Raw genomic sequence first — 8,524 nt, forward strand, 5'->3', positions numbered from 1 at the left:
CTGCTGAGAGGGAGCAACTGGAAAAACAACACCTTTCTCCCTCCATCCAAGCATGTCGATTTCCATTTTTGTGATCACTTTCTGTGTTTGTCCTGACACACTCATAGAGTGGAAAGTACCTTGAACTGGCAGATTTGTGTCCTGCAAAAATATTATTTTGGCTTTGCTAGGCAGATACTTTTTGGCTTATCTCTTCCTAGTAAGAGGTATTTGTAAATCACTAGAGTTTTCTATGTGAACCCAAGATCTAGTCAACTACAAAGTAAAACAAAACCTCAAGATAGCTGAAGGACAACATTAAATTTTGATTAATCTGGTATCTTAGAGTGTCTCTAGGCAGCACAAACCTCCTTACACAATGATTTATTGCCTGACATGTTAGCTTGGGAAATACACAAGTTTTCCCTGAAAGGGACTTTTATGAGGTAACAGGCCCCCATTCTGCCTCCAGGCACAGAGGTTTCTAACATTGTCACTCAACTTTGTCCCTTCGTTTCTTAGATCTGGGATTTTAAAAAACTATTTTTTTTCTCCCCTGGAAGTATATTAAATAAAAGTTTGTTTCTCAAATAATTTATCAAGGAGCCCTTGGTTAACCTCATCTAACCAGTTAGTATTCTGCATTATGGTGAACTATATGGCACCTGCATTGTAGATAAATATAAAATTCTTTGATTGACTTTAAGCTTTGCAGCACACGTGGCCATGTTAGAATCACCTCTTCTAGTTGTTAGCCATGAGATTTTGTGCCAGGTTTGTAATTTGGTACCTCCACAGAGGGAAATAGTGATCTTCAAATTATGGTCTCCAGACAAACACTATCAGCATCACCTGAAGCCTATTAGAAATGAACATCTTCAGACCTGGCCAGGTGGCTGATTTGGAGTGTTGTCTCGTACACCAAAAAAGTTGCAGGTTCAATTCCCAGTTGGGACCCATACCTGGGTTGCAGTCTGATTCCCTTTGGGGCTTTTATGGGAGGCAGCCAATCAATGTTTTTTCTCTCACATGGATCTCTCGATATCTCCCCCCCCCCCCCACACACACACACACAAAATCTATAAAAACATATCCTTGGGTAAGGATTTAAAAATTTATAGATATAATGTAATACAATATTACATATACTTTTTAAAACCTCTATGCATTAGTACCACTCCCAACATATTCTGTTACACTTTTTATGTTAGATATCTTTTACCTAACTTTAGATTTCCTGCCCCCCCCACCCCCACAATTACACAATCTCCTGCCAATTGGGATATATGCAAAATAATTTACATGCTTTCTTCTTAGCCAAATTTCTGGCTGTATTCATCCAGAATTTTCAGTATTATGTGTTTTGTAAACCAAAACCCTAGCGAAAGCTGAACTTGACATCCCACTGCAATTTGGTTTTACTAGGCCATTTGTAAATAATAAAAGATTTACAATGAATAAGCTTGCCATATAGCTGTTATTTAGGTAACTAGGTCTAGTGCAGTCAATGAGCAGGTAAATCAAAGTATCTGATGCCATGAGATGTACACCTGAGAAGGTTGCAGTGAGCGTGAAGAAGGGGAAAGAATAGCGAACTGAAAGTAGTAATTAGTTGGATGATTAAAATCTTAAAATATCTCAGATGAGCAACAAGAGTGAAGTCAGTTGGTCAGGGAGCTGCTATTCATGCCATGGTTTTCCAGCTTTGCTATCTTCAAAAGACCCATTGTTCCGACTACATCCTAGAAAACAATATCAGAACTCCAGGGACCCAGGCATTAATGTAATTTTTAAACTCCTCAGACGGTTCCAAGATATAGCAAAGGTTTGAACCCAATGCTATCATTGAAACGGACATAAATGCAAAACATGAACTTGGAGAAAAGCATATGTTGGTGGTGAGCAGCCCAGCATATGAGAATGGCTTTGGTATCATGCCTCCAGAGGCGAAACTCTCTATTATAGTCCTTCTGTGGGCTATGACTGAAGCCACATTTTTAAACCCTATTCCTGGTAAGTGTTTATATTAGAGAGTTTATCTGGTTTAGGATGAAAAATATGACCTAGGTTAGGATGAAAGAAGGAAAGCATGGAAGCTGAGGCAGAGATCTCAAAGGGCACGAAGGCCCCCTTCCCCTGTTGCTGGGAACGGGAGACTTCCTCCCAGACGCCCAGGTAGGAGGGGAAGCACAGCAGATGTGGTTTGCATTGACTAAAGATCACAGATTCTTCTTAATCACCACCTTTCCTTTTTATGGCGTAAGTGTAAATTATTGTCAGTTTCGTCATTTGTAGTCAGAGCCTGAACAGATGCTGAAGGTTCAGTTTAAAATGATATGTGTCTCTTATAACAACCTGCAATATGCTCCCCAAGGACTACTTACCTTCCACATCCCGTAAACTCAGCACAGGGGAGCTGATTCTGAAAAGCATTTGAGGTAAATTAAGCACAATGAATGCAGCTTTCTTTAGAGATAACATTTAATGGAGTTATTATAGGGCTTCCTATGTGGGCTTTGAGTGGGCATTTGCCTTAATGACTTTGTTTAACAAGCTTTGGTTGCCTGGCTTGTGTGATTTGAAGTTCTATTACAACTATTTCTTCTTAAGAGTTTCACTACCAACATGTGGCAACCAGTTTGACTTTCCTGATATTTAAACCTATCGACAGATTATTAGCTATAATCACTTAAAATCAAATAGTAAGTCATAATAAAATGTCAATAAACTTTTAAATATTTAGAATCAACCATTATATGAACTATATGGCACAAAAGAAAAAAAAACACTGAAATTTTATTGAGTACACACAGAGCAACACATATTTTTTGTGTGTGTGTTAATTCTAACCTGAGAGTATTTTTCCATTGATCTTTTAGAGAGAATGGAGAGAGAGGGAAAGACAGAGAGAAACATCAATGTGAGAGAAACGCATTGGTTGGTTGCACGCACCCTGACCAGGGCCCCTGGTCGGGGAGGAACCTGCAACCTTGACTGGAATTGAACCCAGGACCCTTTGGTCTGCAGGCCGATGCTCTAGCCAGTGAGTCAAACCAGCCATGGCCACATACCTTATTTCTTGATGGCAAAACAGTATTCCAAAGAAATAAATTAATATCTAATTAATGTTTTGGTTTAATGTAATTTTAATTAAATATTAGCTAGCTTTATTAGACTTTAACACAATAACCATTTGAAAGAATAAATAAGCAAGAACTGCTAAGAAAAAAGAGAGCCTAGTATTAGAAAGATTTAAAATACAAACTGTGAATACTAGTAAAAAATCAACAGATAAATAAAACAAAGTAGGTAACCTCATCATTCATAATTATTTTGTTTGTGATAAAGGAAACAACTGTTAGAAGATCGAGAACTATTCGTTAAATGGTTGCAGGCAATAGATGATTATCTAGAAAATTATAATATTTGATTTTTAGTTCACACCATATATTAAAATAAATTCTAGCTATACTAAACATTTTATATAAAAAGTAATATTATAAAATGATATACATACTTTATATGAACATTCTTCTGATGTTTGATTGGATGACTTAAAAAACATACAAGACATATTTTTTAAAATTATAAAGAAAAATCCCTATATTTTTTACATAAAAATAAAATATTTTCATAATAACATTGATGAAAATGAAAAGACATTTTAAGCACAATACTTGTTATAAACATGATGGATATGATTTTTATCTTTTTTAAAAAATATATGTTTTATTGATTTTTTACAGAGAGGAAGTGAGAGGGATAGAGAGTTAGAAACATCGATGAGAGAAACATCAATTAGCTGCCTCCTGCACGCCCCGTACTGGGGATGTGCCCGCAACCAAGGTACATGCCCATGACCAGGGACACTTCAGTCTACAGGCCAACGCTCTATCCACTGAGCCAAACCGGTTAGGGCTTTATCTTTAATTATGAAACAGAGATGTTACTTTTGCCCTTGTTAAGTCTTATTTCTGTTTGGTGGCACTTCACCTAAATATTCAGCCAGAAATATTAAACTCCTAGAGAGTAAATGGGAAATATTTGTAAAGAAAGGGTATGTGCACTCCTTTTAGCCCAAGGAATTGTGGGTATGGCAAAGAAGATACAAGAAGTAAAGGTAGACTTGTAAATTATCAATCACTATCTCCTACGCTATCTCCACATCCCTTGAGTCTACTTCTTGAGGAACAGATTTAAAACATCCAAAAAGTTGTGGAGTAGACCATGCGGTGAGTGGCTTGCAATATACTGGGAGAAGTAATACTCATGGCTACTTCCCTCATGGTACTGGAGTGATGGCACAGAAGTGACATTAGATGGTGAGAGAGACACTCAGGAAGTGTTTCTGGTTCCCACCAGCTTATGCATGTACAGCAAAGGACACAGAGGTGCCATGTGGGTATGGAGGAAACAGAAAGGTACTTGGATCGGGTTAAGAGGCCACAGGGGGCAAAGGTTTATAAACCAGTGGCAAATGGCAAGAATCAGGGACTCCCATGAAGGGTGCCAGCACATTAAGTTCAAACTACTAAGTGGGACCCTCAACAATCACTAGTCCACGGAACAGCCAACCCAACCACTCCTCAGTGGAGACTGGGGAGGATTCTGAAAAGTTAGGATCACTATGAAGACTCAGCACGTCTGAGGTTGTGAGATCATAGAAGATAGAGATGGCAGAAAGCACAAAAGGAAAACGACTTGTGAAGATGAGAGTATTTGTAGGTAAAATAAGGGGCTTATGATCGCTTCCTATATCTGTAACATGAGTAAATTTCTGGTCTAATTACATGTGTTACCTACCTGTGTATTTCTAAAGACAATAGCATTACTCTCTGGGAGGTGAATCACTGAGGGCCTGGAGGAAGAATAGACCTCAGGACCATCTTCCTCCTCCTTCACGGCTCGATCCTTTCTTTCTGTACTAGTGTACCTCTTGTTCTGGGAGGGAAGCTTCTTCCATACTTCTTGTCATATCCTCTAATTCTATGGCAACAAGCCTCCTGGGTTAGCTCTCAGATGGAGAGTGAAGGTGGGAATTCTCTCCAAAGTCCATAGTATAAGTACCTATGAGTTTCTACATCCTCTAGGTGCACTCTAACTGGAAGTTCTGGAGTACAAGGAAGTAGGGATCTTTGAGAATAAAAATTATTTGATTTACTAGCTTCTAAATATTATCTCCATTAAAAATAGCCTTAAAGAACCCATGCCAAGTGATAAGAATTCCCCAAAGAAACAACAGAAAAAGCTGAGCAAGAAATTCTCAAAAGAAGAAATGGACATATTAAATCACATTTAAATTCACAAGTAATCAAAACTAGACATTTAAAATTATAAAACCTGATTAAATTGACAATTAAAAGAAGATAGTTCCCAATGTTGGAGGGAATACTCTGAGAAAGAATTTTTATATAATGCTTCTGGTAATGTTAATTTGTTCAAAATAGCTTCAAAGCAAATTGATGATACATTTTTGTATTCTCAAAATTATCTCCTAAGATCATATTTTTATTATTAGAAAATAAAATAAATACGCCTTTAAACAAAGCTAAGTAACTTTCCCTGGTCTCAACCACTGTCAACCATAGTTAGTGACAGTGGGGTTAGTGAGTCTTCTACCTGACATTTCATATAGTCCTCATCTGTATCCACCAGGCATTTATATCAGCAACTGATCCAAGGAAGCCAGGTATAGGGATGTTGTACTACGAGTTTTAAGTAGCTTTAGTTTTTGTGCTTCAACTGAAATTCTATGTCAAATTTTTTCAAACATGTGTAAATAGTCAAAACATAAAGCAAAGCAAAGTACTAAGTTAAAAATAAGAATATTAAATTATTTCTCAAAGAATATTTAAGCTTCGCAAGTCAATGAATAGTAACAAATGGTCAAAATCTTTTCCTTAAAGATCTGGCAATGTGTTGTCCATATAACAGTTCATAAAGCAGATTTTGTAAAAGAACCTAACAATAACAGCGACATGAAAAATGATCAAAAATGAAGATGGAATCCCAGATGAAGGTGGCAAATGTTCAAGTGAATCACTGTCTCTCTGACAGGTGACTTCCCAGGGACAGCATTAGCAACTCAGAGAAGCAACCAGACATCTCTTCTTTCTTGAATTTCATAATGTTTTCTTCATGAGGGAATTAGTACAAAGTTATCATACACATATTGAATGAAGGATTCAGAAAGATTGAACAGACCCAGAAAAATACTACCTTTATACCTTTAACTTTTCCCCAGGAAACTTGCTCTCTCTCTCGCGCGCGCTCTCTCTCTCTCTCTCTCCCTTTCTCTCTCTCTCTCTCTCACCAACTTTTTAAAAATTGAAATTGTAAAAAGAGATACTTACCTAGCTAGGGAGATACCATGATTACGAAGTTGGTTTTCCCAAGGTGGGACTCGATTTCCCTAAATGTTGGAAACTTGACTACATACTTTGTGGTAGTGAGGGACTGTGTCTGTGCTCTCCCCTAAAAACAATTGTAAAGAGATGTTTTCAGTGGGCTCTTATATGAAGTTAATGAAAGGGGTCCTATACAAAGAAGTGTACATTTATCTGTATTATAAAATGTGGCCAAGAGAACTCCTGTTTCAAAGCTGGATTCCTTTAAGCTAAATGAAGAAGTATTCTTTCTCTTTAATGCTATGATCCTATATAATAAAACCCTAATATGCAAATTGACCAAACTGTGGACCGACCAGCAGAACGACTGTTGCTATGATGCGCACTGACCACCAGGGCACATATGCTCAATTCAGAAGCTGCCCCCAGCCCGCAGGCCCTGACCATTGGCATCTGCGGTGGGGCCAGGGCCAGCAAGTGGGCGGCGCCAGGTCAGCCAAGGCGGGTGTGAGCGGGGGTCCCAATTGCCTCACTGGTCACCCCACAGATCGACCCTGATCGCTGGCCAGGCCTAGGCACCCTACCTGTGCACACATTTTGTGCACCAGGCCTCTAGTTTTCTATAAAACATTAAAATATTTGATTCTCTAATGTAAGATTTTATAGAAATAGAGAGTAAGACCAAACAATATTTTGTGGTCAAACTTACGAAATATTTATTATAAAACTTATGTTCAGGGTTAGCAGCACAGAAAGCTAGAGGGCCTGCTGATGCCTTTATTTTATGAGGGAGAGCCCAGAGGCTCAGGAAGCACAAGCCACGTTTTGGAGGTTATACAACCAGTCAGCACCAAGGCAAGACCTTACCAGGGCTTGTGACTGTGGTTCATTCCATTGTATCTCTAGCCTAGGAATATCTACTATGCAGCAAGAATTATGTCTTCCTTTTTCAGTTTGCCAGGCAATGATGTACATGTGGTACATGATTTCAAGATGGGTCTAATCTAATGAAAGGGAGGTTCAAAGTGCATGTCTAGTGTTTCAGGCCATTAGCTCCTCTCCCCCACTTCCTCTGACCTAAGACCACTGACTTGTGATAGTGTCTGTTACTTAAAGAATCTGATCCTGGTTGTAACTTTATTTGATACAAGCTTGTTGTGTAATATCATGGAACTAGATTTTTTATTTTTGCGGGGGGCATAAAAACCACTTCAAATAAACTCAAATCTTTCTGTGACTTTTTTCTCAGCACTCATCACTCAATATCTATTATTATATGAGATAATACATTTGAAAGGGCTTAACTGAGTGCCTGTTGAACAGATATAAACCAAGCTGGCTGGTGATAAGAAGCATTTATTTTATAACTCTGATTCTTCTGCTAGTACTCCTGGGACTTGGTGATGTTCCATGGCGTTTATGATCCAGACTAGGAGGTTCCCACAATATAACTCTTGACATTCCAGAAGGGTGGAGAGAATATTTTCTTTTTTATTTTAATTTATTTCATTGTATTACCTTTTAAATCCTCACACAAGAATTTTAAAAAATTAATTTTAGAGGGTGGAAGGGAGAGAGAAACATTGATTGGCTGCCTCCTATACAGACCCTTGGTGTGAGGGATGATGCTCCAACTGTGTACAGCACAGGGGCCTCCTGGAGTAGGTCTGCCTCAGGCTGGCCGGCAGTGTGTGGATCCTTGACTTCCTGTAAGAAAGATTTCAAAACATGAGTCCAGGTGGGTTTGTGAGTATGTTTATTAATGTTTGGGACAATGAAGCAAAGGAAGGAATTAGGGTAGAAGAAAAATAGGGGAGAGCTTAGCCAGGGGTGGGCAAACTTTTTGACTCGAGAGCCACAATGGGTTCTTAAACTGGACCGGAGGGCCGGAACAAAAGCATGGATGGAGTGTTTGTGTGAACTAATATAAATTCAAAGTAAACACCATTACATAAAAGGGTACGGTCTTTTTTTTTTTATATATACCGGAAAGGGGTAGAAAGTCTCTATTTTCTTGCTAACAGGATGTAGAGCTAAAAGAGATGCCACCATTATCACAGGCATGCAGTTTTGTATGCTCTCATTCTTTAACAATCATTCATACTTCATGGCATAAATGAGCTTTTTCAGATAAAACAGAATCTCTTATTTACCAGACCACTCAATTCTACCATCATTCACTAGCTAGAAGCTTAGTC

At 38.4% G+C, this 8,524-nt stretch overlaps 1 long non-coding RNA gene across 1 annotated transcript in view; it reads right to left on the bottom strand.

Moving 5' to 3' along the window:
- Positions 1-6,442: 6,442 nt before the first annotated feature.
- The window catches only part of LOC107183463, a 17,682-nt gene continuing 15,600 nt past the window's right edge, over positions 6,443-8,524 (bottom strand). The window contains exons 2-3 of the long non-coding RNA XR_001514252.1: positions 6,692-6,693; positions 6,443-6,453 (exon numbers count right to left, since the gene is read on the bottom strand). This is a non-coding gene — a long non-coding RNA (uncharacterized LOC107183463). The remainder of the gene's footprint in view (positions 6,454-6,691; positions 6,694-8,524) is intronic.

The sequence above is a fragment of the Myotis davidii genome, unplaced genomic scaffold (assembly GCF_000327345.1).
Source record: "Myotis davidii unplaced genomic scaffold, ASM32734v1 scaffold436, whole genome shotgun sequence".
In the NCBI taxonomy this organism is placed as follows: Eukaryota; Metazoa; Chordata; class Mammalia; order Chiroptera; family Vespertilionidae; genus Myotis; species Myotis davidii.